This window comes from Athene cunicularia (genome assembly GCF_003259725.1).
Source record: "Athene cunicularia isolate RWA chromosome 3 unlocalized genomic scaffold, athCun1 chr3_part1, whole genome shotgun sequence".
Taxonomy (NCBI): Eukaryota; Metazoa; Chordata; class Aves; order Strigiformes; family Strigidae; genus Athene; species Athene cunicularia.
The window spans coordinates 80831327-80849739 of record NW_020799097.1 but is presented as its reverse complement, the minus strand read 5'-3'; positions in this window follow the sequence as shown (position 1 = coordinate 80849739).

Here is an 18413-nt window from a genome sequence, read left to right as displayed (position 1 = left end):
CAGACATTTCGTCTGGACCCCTGACAGCAGGAGCCATCAGGACTGGTGGCCGCAGATTAAAAGAGCGGGGCTGTGTGTGCAGGGGCAGGCAGGAGGAAAGCTTGCCAGGCAGGGAATAACAGCAGCTTGACTGGGCTGGGGAGAGGGGAGCAGGGCTCCCTTTGCTTCAGAGTGGGGATCATGGGTTTTCTTTGCTGAAGAGATGTGTGACAGGTCAGAGCTGGAGAGAGAGATTAGGAGTTGGGGTAGGGAGCATCAGGACAGGCCAGAGCAGACAGCAGATGTAAAGAGCAGAAGAAGGGATGAATGCATACAGAGAAAAGGGAACACGAACTAAAAATGTTACAAACCACTGGTACAGAGAAAGTATTTCAGGGCCTTCTGTTCTTTCTTTTTATAGCAAAAAGAAAAAGGGGACAGGCTCTGGAAAGAACAAGCCACGTATTCCTGATGGAGGAATCAATTTCCAGCCAGAGGAATCAATTTCCAGCCACAGCCTAATGAAACATGTGGATGTGCTGCTGCAGGAGCTCCCAAATGTCAGGGGTACCGCAGGTCTCAAACAGGATCTAGACTTCTGCACAGCAGTCAAGGTGGTTCATGGGGAACTTCTGGCCTTTTAAGGAGCAGCCATGTCAGAAATTTCACAGAAAAGCTTACTGTTGTGGGACTTTCATCTAAACTTGCAGACACAAGAGGCTGAGGTGTTTTATATATACATTTCAGAAGAACATTAGATGTTTGGATGCTTATGTATATATAGCATCCTCAGCTGGGCCTTTGCTCTTCTCCAGCAGAGCTACTGGGATGAAGAACAGCTTTCACCACTGCAGATATGCAAGGAATGTAAACACGATCAGATTCATCAAGCTGTTCCCTTAGCACGTCATGAACTTTAGCTTCAGAATTTCTGAGAAGAGAATTGATCAGTCAGTCTCTTGAAGATAGAAACCCTTAGGTAATTAGGAAGATGGCATTATTCAGAAGCCTTTGCTTTTAGTACCCTTTACTGAACAGTTGGGTTTGGGTAATTATAGTCCCTGGGGGATAGGTTTCAGTGACTGACAGCCCCCAGCGATGCTTAGGCCTCATCATCCTCCCAGCTGCACAGAGAAGCGAAACTGCCCACAGAAGCAGTTTTTGTTTGAATTTGCAGCAGCAGGGATTTGTGTGTCTGTGCATGTGTGTATCTGGGCTTTTTTCAGGTTTATCAGTTCCAAATATAAGAGATAGGTTGTGTGCACGACATTTCCCTTACATCAGCACCAACACCATTTTTGAGTCCATGAGCAATTAATGTACTATGATTTTTTAACTGCTTTCTCCTGGTAAGCTGCTCTGAATATTCACCAAGTGAAGTGCAAAATCAATTAACCTATATGTATGATGAGTATGGAATATGAGCAAAAGGCTTTTATTCACCTGTTTAAAGAAAAACTTTTACCAAAATTAATGGATGTATGCAATTATGCAAGACTCATGTATATGAGAATATCTGGAACTATTTAGCAATAAAGTCTTTCTCAGCACAGTATGTACAGCTAGAAATAAAATACTAGTAGATGATGCTGCTCTGCCGTTTACTACGGAGAATTTTCATTTTGGGCAGAACCAGCTACATTTCTTGTTCTGAATAGCCAAAGGTATTTCAGTATTTCTGGACTTTTCCATGTCCTTTTTCTGTGAAAGAGCTGGCAGTTTACGTGTATTTTCTGTTGAGTTATTTCATGTTCTTTTTCTTTTTAATTCAATCTTAATTCTAAATTTCCTAGATTCCAAATATCTTTCTGACATAAGATATTACCCATCAGGTTACTGATGCGTAAATCTAACCTGAACAGCAAATTAAGTGAGAGGATTGATTAGATTAGCAGCTGTTCATTAGACTATCTGTTCTCGTTTTAAACTAACATCTGTTTTCTTATGTAAGATTTTATAATATCATAAACAGAGCAGTGTAACTTCCTACCATGAAGAAGTTTTAGATGGATGGATGACAATTAAATGTGATCTGCCTCTGGAGCCATTTTGAGGTTTTATATTTTAGTCTAAATTATGTGATTAAACAGTCATCAGAGTGAGAACCAAGGACTCAGATTCATAAAACAAAGGCCAAAAATGCCTCAGAAATTAAATCTGTGGAGAGGTGGAAATTTGCTTGTGGAGGTGCCTCTCAGGCTTTTGTTATGTATGGGCATGGCATAGGGATGCATCAGGCAGAGGCAGCTCTGATCAAGTGAGCTTAAGCCCTGGGAAAAATCCAGCCACATGAGTAAATTATATTAGTTTTAGCAGAGCAACTGGCTGCGAAGGCAGTATAGCACTGTGTGAAAGCATCCTAAAGATGTGCTCCGTAACACCACAGAGATATGGAAGGTGAGGCTTAACATTTTAAGGGAAAGAGGAATTTGATCTGAAGATGAGTATTTAAGGTGAAATACTCTTTTGGCAATTAGGGTGAAAGACAGTGGCCACACATTAAACTTTATATGTGTGTCAACCCTTCAATCCATATGCAGGGCCCATATTCAGGTTTCTCTCTCTCTATGATCTCTATGCTTCAGCCAGCCAGCATTCCCTTCCCTGTGCTGCAGAACACCACTTCTTCCCACCCAAGACAATTTTGTCAGATTAACAGCCATCAGTACTGCCCAACCAAACACCTCGGGGCTTGCTATAGCACCTCCTGACCATGTGACATTACAGAAAGCTGTAGACAAGCCAAGGGACTTGCATATGCTCAGAGCTCAGCTTCCCACAATACCATTTTCTCTGCATCCATTTATCCTTTAATTAGTGTGATGCCACATGAAAGCCCATACTCTCCCATATTTTCTCTCCTAATTGAAGATGTTCCCAGTGTATTTAAGTCCTTCTTACAACACAGCACAGAAATGCTTGTTTGCATTTGCTCCACTTGAACGGTATAAGCATGAACAAGGGATGTTTGTTTGGAGCCACGACAACAAAGGAGCAGGAATGGATGCTGTAGCAAACGGTCAGTTGCCTTTAGGCTCACAAACATGTTGCAGTTATTTGTACCTGGTGGTTTCTGACTTTCTGAGGCCACCAAACACTAGGTTCATATTATGTTGCAGGTCTAGCTGTAGAAATTTTGTATGCATGTGAAGGTTCTTCATGATGTTGTGTATGGTGATGATTGTTGTGGTGCTCAAAAGGTATGGCTGTGGTCATTGGAACCACCAGAAAAGGCAAAGGACATCAGAAAAGAGTCAGAACAAGTTATCAGGAGATACTGTGTGGGCAGAGGGTAGGTAGTATGTGTAGCCCCTCATGGGCAGTAGCAGCTGAAACAAAGAAGTAGGTTCCTGTGCAGGTGCTACTGTCTCCAGCTTACAATATCTGTATCTTCTGCTTGAAGAGCTTTATTATATCTTCTGACATCAAACTTTCAGTAAGCTTATAGGACTGCTTTGTCTCTCTCCTTTTACTTTTTGTCTGGTTTTGTCTCTTTAAAAAATCCTGCTTTTTGGTCAGAAAACGTAAGACACTTCTTAAATTTGCAGAAGTAGCACAAAGGGAACTGTGAGTACTTTAGCAAGGTTTTGCTATGCAGTTTTAACAGAGACCACACTGAGGTCAGGGTTTGCAGGGAAAACTGCTGCAGAAGGCTGCCATGAAGCAACTGAATGAGGCAAGAGTGCCAGAAACTTAACTAAGGGGCAACCAGAAGGAGGACCTTCATGGCAGGAAGAGTGACACATGGCTACCATAGCCCACCACCATTCAAAGGAAGTACCATGGCAGATGTGAGATTCCTAGGTCACTATATGGCTTGGGTATCAGCAGGAACAAGACCCACAGAAGGCCAGTGGAGACTGGACAATGGCAGCAGCTCCAGACCAAAAAAAATGCGTGTACTTTCCCTTTGCTCTGTATTTGAAGGACCCTGGGGATGAAACATCTTTGTCAGGCAGAGAAAACAAAAACTAACAGTCGTACTGGAGTTTCCCCCCCACCCACACCCCCCCACACACCCCTTTCCTTGCTGTGACAACTGGGAGATGGTGGGATCGCTGCTTGGAAAGATGTGAAGCTCTTGTTTCCTGAGTACATCATTTGGCATCTCCTGACTTTCCTTCTGGAGGGTGGATCTTTGATAGAGCTGGTGTTGACCTTTGTACTCCTGGGGTTTCATAGCCTCTGCTGATCTTCAGAAGCCTTTCTGTTCCTCCCCTTCAAGGGCAATGGGTTTGCACAACTCTCTCCTCAGAGGCTGGTGACTCCCAGCACCCCTGTCTCAGCCCAGCAGAAGCACCAGGTTTCCAAGCATGCTCCTCCTGTTGGGATGCCACCACCTGGCTACTCACATGCATGTACAAACAGCAGGAAAGGTGCTTCTGAAACGAAGAGATATGGAGTGGCAGTCTGAGTTTCAGTCAGTTCAGTGTTGCCCACTGAAGCTCAAGCCAAGACCAGAGCAGACACCGCAACACACTGCAGGGTAGGAGAAAAGCTGTGCTTTGTGTCACTAGCTGCAGCAAGTGTGAGGGCTTGCTTGTGACACCGAGGAAGGTGGTGGTGCTCAGCCAAAGCAGGCCTTGAGCGTTAGTGGGCCACAGCCACCATATGTGTAAACTAAAATTTCTATTGGCAAAACTTCCTAGAGCAGGGGAGACTGGAGAGGAGGCAAGCAGAGAGGTAAAGGGGGCATGGGAGAGAAAAAAGGAGGAAAGACAGTGCAGGAGAGAAAAAAACCTCCAAAACCTAAGTAATCATCCAGGCTACACAGGAGGAGAGAAAGACAGTCTCCAAACTAGAGTCCCGCTAGTCTGCCTGGTGTCCTAGCTGCCATCTGAACCCACAGCTGGATCCCCTCTCCCCTAAGCAGAAGAGATCAGCTCCACCTCCATGCCATCACTTTTCCCTAGGTCAGCAGAAAAGAACTAAATTACTCAGCTGCCAGGCCCAGCCCTGAGTTTGTTGGCTGCTCTGATTGCCATGACACATAGTGGCAAGTGCTCAAGCCTGCTCCTGTTCAAGAGAAGCTCCCACTGCTGAGATGACCCAGGACTACATGGTGCGTAAGCTTTGAGGAAGCCCAGTGGATCTCCCTGATGAGTAATTTTGTTCATGTGTTTGTACAATTGCTAGAAAACAACTTTAAACCTCAGTGTGCTGCACTGTCTAGTTTAAGAGGCTTCCCACTTGCATGTAAATTTGGTTGTTTACTTCTGGTTTTCTGTAACCATCCTTTCAACTTATTCCATGTCTACAACAAACAAATAGCTATAGACTCATGAAAGTTAAGCTCCTAATAATGTTGTACAGCTTGTTGGGAATGCATTGCCCCACATGAATCTGACATCCCATTTCAGAATACTAGTGCTGAAATGCAGTAATTCTCCTCTGATCAACTATTCCAAGTTCCACCTGACTCCTATTGATAATGTCTGTGATCTAAACCACCAAAACCTGTTATTCATCCCACTGCATAGACAATGTTTCTACTGCCTGTGTTAAAAGACTTAGCAGTGCCAGTCAAAACTGAAACCTTAGCTTTTGCTCATGGTCCAATCACCAGAGGTGGAGCAAGAGCATTTGGGTGCACCTTCAGAAGAAAAAGCCACACTGCACAAAAAGCAGATGCCTTTAGCTCATACAGACATGCAGCAGAACAGGCAGGACCACTAACTCTCCAGCCAAAGTGGGCAATCTTGTTTTACTCATCAGAAGATGGACCAGAAATGTATCCCATTACACTGATTCTTCCTTAGGCATTGAATCGTGGTGTTTACATACTCTAGTGAATGGTGGATTAAAATGTAGAAGATGAATAAATACAGTGATTTCAATTGACATGGAGACCTGGGTAGTGTTCAAAGGATTTTGAAGAACATCTATATATTGAAATAAATAAATGGGCAAGAAAAACAAGGATTTTACTGTTACTAAATGGATTCTAGCTGTTGCTGCTGTCTGCAACAAATGATGGGAACTGTGAAATTAATTTAAAAGACAGTATTTTCCCTGTCTAGATTAAAGCTGCACTATCTCTGTCAACTTTTCTGAGTTTTTTGAGAAGCAAGGAGTTTCTTGTTAATCACACCCTGGAGGAGTGTCTTCCCAAGAACCACATACACAATTATCTTAAGCACGATACTTTGCATATCCTAGCCCCCAGCCAACTCATCTGTGTATCTAAATGCCATTTTCTGTCCCTCCTGTATAAATCCAGGCCTGATCAGGCAGAAGCCATTAACCCTCTCTCTGGTCATTGTCCTGGAGCCCTTCGAGGGCTCATGTGGAGCAGCTGTGGGGCCGCAGCCTCGCTGTGATGTATGCAGGCACCAGTGCAAGTTGGCAGCATGGGGCAAGAACAGAGCGAGCTGTGACCCAGCCCCAGCAATGCCAGTCAGTGCTTCAGGGAGCAGTGAGGTAGCAAGTGAAAGCCCCTGGAGTGTCCCAGCAGGGCCTGGTGTTCCTCTAAAGCAGCGGTCCTGCTGTGAGCCGTTGGGAATGGGGGATCCTGGTGTCAGGGCAATGGCCTCCCACACACTGGAAGCAATTTCAATTGCCATGAGCAGCAGGACACAGGTAAAGTTTAGCTGTCCTAACCCCCCTTTTCTAGGTTCTCAGTGCTACAGGTGCTCTGCCACCACAGTCCCACTCATGCCCCTGCCTTAACACTGTTTACACAATACCCTGCATTTTACTGGAGCACCTGTGCCTGCTTATGCCCCTGTCCATGCTTGCTGCTAGCTCCCCTGCATCCAGCCTTGCTTCCACCTTCTCAAAGCATAGCCCCATTCCTGTACCACCAGCCCCTAAAAGCCTACTGGATCCAAGCTCTACTTCTTTGAAGTGTTCTCCTGTCCCATCATGACTATGAGAGCAGCGACTCCTCGTGTGTGCCTCATGCCTGACAAATGTTGTCCTTTTCCTCCTCAAAAATAGATTATTTTTTTTCTCCCAAAGTCTTCCTTTATTCTCTCTGCTACTATTTATTCACTTATTCTGTGTTTGGAGAAGGACACAGCAGAGGAATAGAACTGCATTTGAAAGTCTGTGCAGTGTTATGAACTAGACCCACAGCATATAAGAAATGCCTTCTTCACTTTCTATCATTGAATGGAATCTTCACGAAAATTTTTTAGGAGGCATTTAGTATTTCCCATTTTAGTATTTTAGCCTGATACAAAGACCTTTAGCACCACTTAACTAGAAAAAGAAATTGAATCAGTCCCTGTGGGAACCATCTTTCTCTGCCTTGTTCCTCCTATCTCCTTGAGTTTCTACACCATAAAATAGTGTGCTTGCTATGCTTCAGATTCCACACACCAATTCTCCTCCACCATGTTTCAGACAGAAGAAAGAACTCTGAATGCTAAGTTTTAAATTTGAATATTCTCTTCAGCACCGGCAAAGTTGCCATTCTGGTTTTTGTTATATGAAATTGTAGTTAAATGTGTTTGTGCATATATATCTCCCATGTTGTTATGCAAAACTTCAGCAGAAAAGTTTTGCTCTGCTTTTTGTCAATTCTCAAGTCTATTTTAGCATCTAAATTGATGAAAAACCTGATTTGATTTAAATAAGATTGATTTGAGTTGGAATCAAGATTATTAACACCACAGACTTTTTCATCTCTTCAGGGATAAAAGGAATTTTCATTTACCTTAGCATCAGTCCAGTCTACAGAAAAAAGATTTTATTTTTTTTAAATTATCTTGCTGCTTCTCTGTTCTAAGTCTTGTTATAATTCTTGTGGTCCGGACTACAGGGAAGCACAAAATCCCTTCACCTTTTCCAATGCTGTCAGTCATTCACCATTACTACTTTTCTGCACAGGCTCCCACAGATTTTGGTCTTTACTGTAAAGGTTCCTTATTAGAAGTTGTGCACATAAGGCACTGTACACATCAGCAGTGTGTACATCAGCAGACACATCTGACCATCAGCTCGATAAAATCCTCCAAAAGAACAGTGCACAAGATTTAAATGAAACTGTGCTGCAATAGGCCAGTCCTGGCAACATATGGCTGTCTTTTGGCCTTGTATCTGTATGTGCTTGTATACATCACCAGCTCCAGCTGCTGAAGTGAGTAGTGATAAAAGATTTATTTTGAGACAGTACGTTACCTTGAATGTACCAGTCCTGGATACCAGTGACAAATGAATAATGGAAATACTTTTTCTGCCAGTAGCCTGTATATTTGTCTATTGCAGCTCCTGCCAACAAGTTTCTGAACTACTGTTTGCATATCTAGGACATGAATTTACATAGAGTATGAATAGATATTATTTACTATGGGTTGTTTTGCAAGTGCAATACATTTCAAACTTTTATGTCTTAAACTGTATTCCTCAGAAACCAGAAAGCAAGCAAGCAAGCAGTAGCACACAGTCTTTCCTTTGATTTTTAAATTGATGAATGCAAAGCTGATCAGTCCTATAACTCCACAGTAAATCTTCTTTTGAGTTTAGAACTTAATATCCTTACACCAGTGGTCTGCCCCTTTTATATGCAAATCAGCAGCTAACTTGCACACAAGAAGGAAGTAACTGCTGTTTCATAGAGGCTACATTTAGTTTTGTGCTGTTAAACTTTTCTATCAATCCTTTATCATCCAGCCTATGCCCTGAATGAAGCTCAAAAGGTAAATGACTGGTTAATTAAAGATAAGACATAGATATTGTAGGGTGCTGCTTAACCTGGCTGGGGCTGTATGATGGAGACTGGAGCTACATCCCTTCCTGAGGCCTGGATCATAAGGTGGAGGCAGAAGGGAAAACACTAAGAACAGCTGAACCTTGGCCTACTTCCCATCTCTTTCTGAAGAGATTTATATCTTGGAGAAAATAAGAGACAAGTGGTCCTTACTTGAGGGGATAGACGTTGGCAAAGCCAAAGAACAGGTTTGGGAGGCCACTGTGTGCCCAGGCCCCATCCTGTGCAGTCTGCACAAGAACTGCCTGCGCTTCAGTCCTCAATAATTGAGACGGACAGAAACAGGATTTTTAGAAATGAACCTGACGTATCACATTCCCTTGGCGATGGTCAGTGCCAAGTCACATTGACTGCCACTGTTTCCCTTCCAGACTGGACTTTACCCCAAGGTTATCTCAAGGTTGGAAGGGACCACGCTCCTCACTTCTCCTGGCCTGAAAAGCTGATCTCTGTTCATGTTTGTTTGTGAAATTACTTCCTCTCTGGTTATAGCTGTCCTTGTGGAAGGGTGCCATGTTCATTTTCATTGAAAATTATTGGCTAAAAGTCACCATATTGTTTGGGCTCCTGCATTTACTGTTAGCTATCGGTTTGTGTTGTATATCCCTTAATTGACTTCACCTCCGACTTCCAAACCTGCAACACTGCCTTTCTGCTTCCTTCTCCTGGGCCATCAGCTTCTAATTTCTGGTTCATTTCAATCACACTCTGTCCCTTTCCCAAATGTCTAACCCGAGGCCCAACATTTTCACTCCTTCAACTAAATCCCAAAACAGACCAGAAGCAGCTCCACAGGAGAGAAGCCACAGGCCACCCCACAGGGATGAAGTGGGCAAGTGGCTGTCACCGAGCAGAAATCTTACCCTACATGATTGGGCAGTGCTACAGTCTGGTGAGGAGAATCTACATGAAAATTTGTGTTAAAATCTGATCCTAACCAAGGCTGTCTGCAGTACACGAGTCTTGACTCATCTCAGAAGCTTTTATTACACATTTCTTCATTACTGGGAGAGTTGCTAGGTCAGGGGATCATGATTTACTTGCCTAGATCTGCAGAGCTTTCCAGCTGCTGCGCAGCTGTACTGTCTCACATCCCCTGGATTTTTTTTTTGTCTATGGATTTTGATTACACATGAAACAGCACACTATTTAAAAGACAAACATTGACAAAGAAATCAGAACGTCAGTGGATCTGACTGTACTACACATTGATTTCAAAATTCAAATTTTATAGGATAGCAGCTTTGTGCAAGTCTTTCTTACTCCAATTAGACTTCCAGTTATAGTGAGCACTGTCAGCTGAAAAGAAACGTGTTAACAGTTCAGCAAATGCTGAATCACAGTGGACACCTTATAACTAGCCTATCTCTTTCTAACATACATAAATTGGCTGTTGTCATTTTCCCTGTAGTGATGAGTGACATAATATACTAACATCAAAACACAACTGTAAGAAATTCCAACTGAGAAGAACACAATTTTACTAAGTGTTAGGTTTGAGGAAGGATTTATAAAACTGCCACAGCAAATTCATTCAAGATCTTCATTCAATCACTGCTCACAGAGAAAAGCATGTCACCTAATATAGCAATGCCTCAGCCTCCACAGCAGTGCCTGATGGCAGAGAATAACCCTGTCTGCAAGCTACGTATTAGTCACCAGGCACCTTTATATTTGAACTGTAGATCTATGCTCCATTTTTAACAGCAAAGGAGAGAAATAGTAACTGAAAATGAACAATGCTGCATGCATTTTAATCTGCCTGGCACCAAAGACCTCAGCTCAACTGTAGACTGCTAAAAAAAACAAGTGTATTTGCTGAGTAAATGATCTCAATTAGTAGTGCCACCCAGAGCAAAGGAGTGATACTTCAGTATCTGTCTTAGGCCTTCAACATAGTCATCATTGCAGGATTTCAATTTGCAGAGAACTAAGGTACAGAGCAACTAACTACCAAGAACTTGTTTGAGCTGAGGCAAGTTTCATCCCTAAAGCTTGCACTGGTAAGAAGAGGAAAAGAGTTCATATTCAGACCATCTTCCTTAGGTCTCTGATCTAAACTCATTCACTGGCGATGGAGGAAAGTTAATGTGTGATATCTCTGCTTGTCCCGTGTAAAAGATGAGGCAAAGTGCTTCTGTGAAGAGACTTCTTCTGTCAGAAGTTCCCTCTTACGCAGTGGCAATGTGGCCTGGCCTACCCCTGTCTCTGACGAAGGATTCTGCACCATCTGCCCTAGAGCAGCTGGCTCACCCAGGCCCAGGGCAGACAAGGGCTCTGCAGCCCAACTACCTGGGTCCCCCTCCTCACAGGTCACTACACCAGGTAAGCCCAGTTACCTCCTAAACTACATTTTAAACCAGCTCAATCTTTGGCCTTCCTATTTAAAAATTCAGCACAGAATTTCATTGCTCTTATTTCATAAAACCCTTTCCGTTTCTCAACGAAATATATTCCTGACTGGGAAATACTTGTGACCAATGGGCGATGACCAGGCTCACCTGGTTCCCCTGCCCGCTGCCTCCTCTTGCCCTGCCAGATGCAGAGCACTGGGCTAGAGGGACCTGACTTTGTGCAAAATGCCAGGGATTGCTGGGAGAGAGCTGATAGTGGCTCCGTGATGCCCTACAGCAGGACAGAGATCTCTGGAAAAGGGAGCCTGTCCATTTGCCAGTACTCAGCTGGTGTGTAGGGGCTGCTGGGCCCTGGGTGTTCCCTCCCCAGCCCATCCTGAGGTCCCATGGGGCAGCAGGGTAGGTAGCAGGGACATCCTGGGGGTTGGAACAGCCTGTGACATGTTCTGGAGAGGACAAGGGAAAGCTCTTAGCACCCTTATCTTCTTCGCACATTCATTCAGGGATCTGGCTATAAAGCTGCAGATCTGTGTATCTGTTAATGCATCTGGAGAAAAGAAAGAGATACATTAAATTCCCATTAAACTGACAAAACAGCAGAGGCAGAGCTTCTGCTGAGAGTTTGGAACAAAACTTGAAGCTACTTTATCCTCTGTGCAAACAGTAAAATAACAGGCAGGATCCTGATCCCTTCCCCCCTGTTTTACCCAGGGTTGCCACTGGGAAGCTCAGCTGTGCTGCTGCCACCAGTTTACTTCAAGGCAGCGGAGATCTGCATGAGATCCAGAGTGTATTTAAAGGCTTAAAATAGGCCACAGCTTGGCCAAAAATCTAAATTAAAAAATCTGTTTCCAAGGTTTTGGCCAGCAGCTCCAGCCGTCACGGCGGCGGGCTGGAAAGCCAGGCACGCAGCTGTGCATGGCTTCCCACGTCCAGGGCCGGAACATTTTAATTGGGGAAGTGTGTGGAAAACTAAAGGGCCAGGAATCCGTTAAGAAAGAGGAAGGCTTGAAGATTCTGGGAGGGTCTGATGGTTTGCTTTTACAGAAGCAGAGTTGTGGGCTGCTGAGACATCCTGGCCCTGTTGTTAATCAAAGGAAGCATCCTGAAAAAAAGACCCCTGCAGTAACAGACACTGTAGCATCATTTTATTTGCTGCAAGGCTGTCCTCTTTAAAACATATATGGAGTGAATGATGTGTAAAGCCTACCTAAGTACTTATACGTTTAGTTAATTGTTTGCTCTTTCCTTCCCAGTGTTGTGCCCACGGCTGAGCTTAGACGGCACTGATTAAGTTTTGCCCGCTTCCCAGAGCAGTCAGTTTGGCCTGTTTATTGCTCCTGTCCTCTCCCAAATGCTGCCCTTGAACAGACACTTTCAGGCCAATGTCAGGCTTCAGTATCATACCGGCTGATTCCAGCTAGAGGAAGTGACTCAAAGTAATGTTATGATAAGGGAACAATGTACACAGAGGAACCAAATTCTAAGCAACTGGTTTTGGTTTGCTTTTAGCTCTGAAGTCAGCTGCTGCGTTTCAGACCTAGCAAAGGTGCTATGTGCTAGAAACCTTGTCTAATCTTTTCCAGCCATGACATTTAGTCTAATAAAAGACAGTCTGTGGCAGAAAGTCTCAGAGTTACAGAGAGTAGTAAGGTACCCAGCTCCCACTGCTCCTAAATGCCCCTTCACTGTGGCCGGGTGGCTCTCAGATAAAAGCTCATGGGAAGACATGAGCACAAAACAGGGGTGCTTATTTTGTAGGCAGCTCTAAACAAGCGCCTTGTCTTACCCACGTCCTTGTAGTACCATGGTTATAGCAAGACTCTCACTGGTTATTTCAGTTATGTAATCCACTTGCCATTATTCTGGTGAAAAAGGAAGAGAGGACTCACGTTTCCACTGCATGACTGCAGCATGTGCAAGTAGAAATACCTGTGTACGTATTGGTGGAAATTTCCAAGGGCAATACACAGTGCTTCCACTTTCATAACAAACCTCTCTGGCAGCTTCCAGGATCAAAGATCTGTGTGAAAATCTAAACAGTCAGTTTTTAACTCCCGTATGCTTTTCTTTTAATATTCTCAATAAAAGCAAAAAAGAATCACAAAAAATCTTCAATAAAATGTAAACAATCCTTATAGCATATGAGAACATATGTCTTTAAAAGTGTAGAACTCTTACAATTAATCTGCTTCTACAAGAAGAATCCTTGAAAAGCAGTAAGTCTATAAAATGAATACTAGTGCTGAAAAGTAGATCAGTTCAAAACTTATGATTTGATTCATGGAGAATTTCATCTATGTCAGTCCAAATACACACATGCATGCACATGTAAACACACACAAACCTAAATGCTTTTGTTAAAAAAAAATATTTTTATGACTGAGTTTTTTAACAGAAATATTCTGGATTTCTCCACCAAAAAGCTCTTTTTTAATCAAAGGAAATTGCGGAGATCCTCGACGGTATGAACTGTGTTTGCAACAATCCTTTATTATTAACTCCTGATGGTGCGTCTGTTTCATCCTATTCAATAAAGCCTTTTATAGATTTTGATTCTTTCCTTTCCAGGCTAACACTTCTTTCTGTAGGCTCTGGACGTGCACCCTTTTGTTTCCTTGTCCTTCCATGTGCTGTTGCTGTCCTGAAGCCTTCTATCCAGGGACTGCTCTTGTTCCCTGCTGCTTTGGTAAAGTTCAGGCAACCTGGGGTTTTTTCTTAACTTTGTTCTTGACTTCATGCCCTTAGAAACGTCTCTAGCATTTCACTTTACGCCACAGCCCAATTTTGTAAAATCTTCAAAGACCAGTGGGGTTTTCAGCAGTCACATTCACACTTCAGACATATATCTGACTGCCTTCTATGTTCTCTTTAACATTTCTTCTCAGACATCCACCACTTGACGCCACCTACTTCTTTTGCTGTTTTCACATGCTTACCTTTTCATTAGCTTTAAGAACTCTTCAGGGGAGATAAGGAATTAAAATAATTCTTACTAGTTGTGTAACACCTTTGAAAATCTCTATGTTGCCATTGCACCCCATAAACACTGCCTTTGAGAAAAACTGCAGCTATTTCCCCATCATATACCCATCCACATGTGGGAAAACCCAAACTTCCGCCAGTGAAGGTCCACAATATGCACAGGGTAGATCCCCAGGTACTCTTGGTGATAAACCCCATGATGAAAAGAAACTTTAGCCCCATCCCTGAAAAATCTTGAATCTTTAAGGGCTCTGCACTTACAAGTGGATCTTTCTCCAGGAGGCCAAACTCCCTGCAGAAAATACATATGAACTCTCTGCTTGCTGCTTTGCTGATAAAGTTATGAATGTGCTAATTACTGTGGAAAAAAAAACCCATGGTCACACTGTTTGTGTAAGGGCAGATCTTGCTGATACAGAACAGTTCCCACTCAATCCAGTCCTCTTCAATATTGTGAGAGTCATTCAAACATGGCAGAGGTGTCTAAGCCTCATACCCATATCTAAACACAAGTATTTGTCCTGAACTACCTTACAGTGTCATCTGGGTTGCAACTAATTCTGGGGACTCAGCTGGGTCTCTTAGCCAAACCAACCATAGTTTTCCTTCCCCGACCTAGGCTACTGTCCAGACATCCCATGCAGGTTTTTGACACAGACACAGGCATGCTGAGTTATCAACTTTCGACAATCGTGTATTGTTACTGTAATTGAAGGCACCTTTCCTACTGTGAGCTGCAGTAAAGGTCTTTGACACCAGAAAGGAGATTAACTCATATATACCCAGTTCACAGACAGCCACATCACTTGAATGATGCTCAGTATCTTCACTGAAGGTGATGTGCAAATCAAAGGAGCCATTTACAAAGAACTTACAAAACAGTTCCAAGAGGTTGTTATAAATCTTAAGTCTCTCTCCTAGACAGAGCTGTGCTGGAGATGAATCATCCCAGTTTGATAGAAATGTCTGTCAAAATCACAGCCAAACTAGCTGTTAAAAAGCTCTTTTTGCAAACTCCATTCCCTGCCACTGAAATCCAGTCTCCCAGAGACAGTGCTGTTATCCTTTCCTAGTAAAACTGCTTCTTCCTAGCCCACCACTAAATCTCTATCCTGAGAGTCTCTAGATCAACTGCACCAAAGGAATGGGAGATCATTTCACCAGGTCACTGCATCATGGTCCCACTCTTCCTTCCACCACAGTCTCTCTGGGTGTCCCTGGCCCCAGAAAGAGCTGTTCTTCTTCTGGCAGTGCCCTCTGCATCCAGGTGAGGAGTGGAACACCCCTTCAGGCAATATGAAAAAGGTGGCCATGCCTGCACATTGTAAAAAAAGGTATTTTCCAGTTACCAATGCTGACATCAAGTAATGTGTCATGTCATAAACTCTGGTCTTTTTTTTTTACCTTTGATGATGTGTTTTATCCCCTGAACCCTGCTTTACCTCAAGAAACTCTTCCTCAGTAATTCTTCCAAGAGTCATCAATTTCATTCACAGATGACGTTCTAGAGATCAGGAATAAGCTTCAAATACAGTCAATGATTTTCACCATGAGTCCAGTAATTCATGGTCTTAGTTCCTGCTTGGTTCCCTTCACTCCTTCCTCACTACTCCAGCACAAGGTTGAAATCCAACTGCTTTGCACATGCACAGCATAGACATGTTGCCACCAACTGGGAACTAGACTTTGGGGAAGAAGGAGATCGCAGAGCCACAGGAAGCACCATCACCAGGCAGGCTCACATGTGGGTCAAGCAGCTCTGACAAAGTGATAAATGGCTGAGACGGTCAAGCAATATGACAGTCTGTGCTAGGGAGCTGTGTAGACATTGATGAAAAACAATTTCCAGAGTTTGTGTTCTGCATATCTCTAGGAGCACTCCTGTCTTTCTGCAGCATTAGAAGCCAGCTCTCCATGTTCAGACAGAAGGGGACCAAGGATGGGGTGTTTCTGATGACCCATGCGTCACCGATATTTGATATTTGTTGTGGCTGCTCTCAGAACATATCTGTTTTTCAAGTGCATTGCATTCAAGCAGCTTTATGAAAATGAAAATGTCTACACAGAGGTTTCAGCTTATCCTAGTAAAGTCCCCTTGCACAAAGAGGCAGCAATTCTGTGTCTGTGTATGTCAGACTGTGTCTCTCCCATGTAAATATGTCCCTCCGGCTCTGACCCCAAGTTTTAGCTGCAACAGCACCAGGCAATATTTTCTATGCAATTTCACAAAGAAACAGTGCTTAAGTATTCCTGTGGGCATCTGATGAATTTGGCGGTATTGAATGGTAAAAATGTTTGTGTTTTATAAAGAGCAGAAAGAAGCCTTAAGGAATATCCTCGCAGGAAGTTTTGCTGATGCAGTTTGTTTTGTTGCTTCCTAATTGGAAGGAGGCCTTGTTATCAGCATTTATGCCCAATTGCACAGATCGTTTACCTGCTGTGAGGGAGCCACAGCTCTCTGTATTTTAGTCAAAGCTGCTAATACCGTTATTTTCTGAGGACACAGCCAACAAAAATATCAAAGTTGCCTGAGGTTAACATGATGGTACCTCCCCTCAGCTTTGGCCTCCAGCTATAAGAAGCTTTGTGGTTACCCAGGGAAAATCTCCTAGTTCTTCAGAGTTTAAACTTTAGTTTAAGTGGAAATAAAAGAGAACAGATTTATGCTTATTTCAAGAATGATGACAGTTTAAAGAGCAGGGCCCTGGCTTTGCTTCCCTAGCCCTTCTGACAACCTCTGCTTAAACTCCAGGTGATTTTCTCTCAGAAGCAGCTCCAAAGGTCTTGGGAGACACTAGGCAGCACACACCAGTATCAGTAATGAGGAGCAACGAGAACTGGATTCTATTTCCAGATGTTACCCAACATCTTCAGCAGGGTCCAGAGAGGCCAGGAGCCCTCTGACCTGAGGCTGAGTGGAACATGGTCGAAGAAAAGTCCCTGCCCTGGAGGACGGGTGGATCTCAGACTGCTAGGCAACAAGGAACAAGGGTCAGTGATTCACTACATTTCCTTGGAACAACTCAGCTTTATTAAGCCCATTATAAGAAATGAAAGAAGTTACAGAAAGACAGGGAAGAAGGAGCTCATACTCTCAGCAATTGAAACTACAGGAAAAACTGGAAACTCTTGTTTAAAGGGTGTCTTCTCAGAAACCTTTGTTTAATTTAACATGAATGCAATAATCGGTTTCTTTTTTTTTTTTTAATGGACAATTCTCAATGAATTGATAATATTTTCCCCAAAGCACTCAGGAACATTCCTGTGTTTACATATTCAATGCTTATACATGAAATCAGAAATATGTGTTTACTAACCCATTACATTACACTTGCAGAGTGAGGGTATTTTTTTTCTATTTTTTTCATTTATCATCGGACTGATTGCAGCTTTTTTTGTTTAATTGAGTACATGTGTGTTGTCTACATCTGTGATGGCAGAGCCCCAAAATGGGATGTGAAATAGGGAAGTGGCTGGAATTCACCAAAGACCACCTCTCATTCTCATGCTTCTGTCTGAAACAGGTGGATCTGGAGGGAGTTATTTTGAGCTTAAGTTAATGCTGACCTCAGCTGAAATAATTTGCCCTCTCGCTCTTCCTCTGATAGAGAGTCAAGAGGGAGTTGTCTGACTGCTGCGTGTGATTGTACACATCTGTCAACAGAATCGGAGATCCAAATGCAGAATGTAGCACTCGAGAATGCTGTGTGGGTTTCCGACACTCCCTGAAGGACACGAGGACCATAAACCAGTGAATGGATTACAATAAGGCATAAAAAGAGCATTTTTATCTGTGACAGATGTAATCCTGCTCCAGCACTGCTTATGTTATTTAAAGGAGAGTGGTCTCTATTTCAGACCAGCTCTCTGAATTTCAAATGAGAAAATAAGTTGTAAGCATTTTTCCATGTGAATAATCATCAGCCTCCTTTGGAATTGGTTAGGCAGAGTTGTTTTGAAGGGGGCTGGCCATTACCTCTCACAGAGCCCTCCTTCCCCATGAGCACAAGGCCAGGGAAGGAACCATAGGGTTTTGCATAGCTTGCCACCCCGAGCAAGGAAAGGCTTGCTCTGCTGTCCTGGCTTGCCATTCCAAGTCTGCAGCACCACAAGCCAGCCAGGCTGTAAGAGAGTTATGAGGAATAATGTCCCAAAGCCAAGAAGCAGGTGTGAGACATGCTTCTCGCTTGTGCAGACATATGCTCCAAAATGTTGCAACCTTTCCTGCATAATATCTGAATGTATAGTCATTAGGCAGGACTGAGTGGAGAGCACACATATGGAAAATGTCTCTTCTTTTGAGATGGGAGTGTGTACTTTCCCTTTGATGCTGGCACATGCAAGGAAATACTGATACACCAACTCCAAACTGCTGATCACAA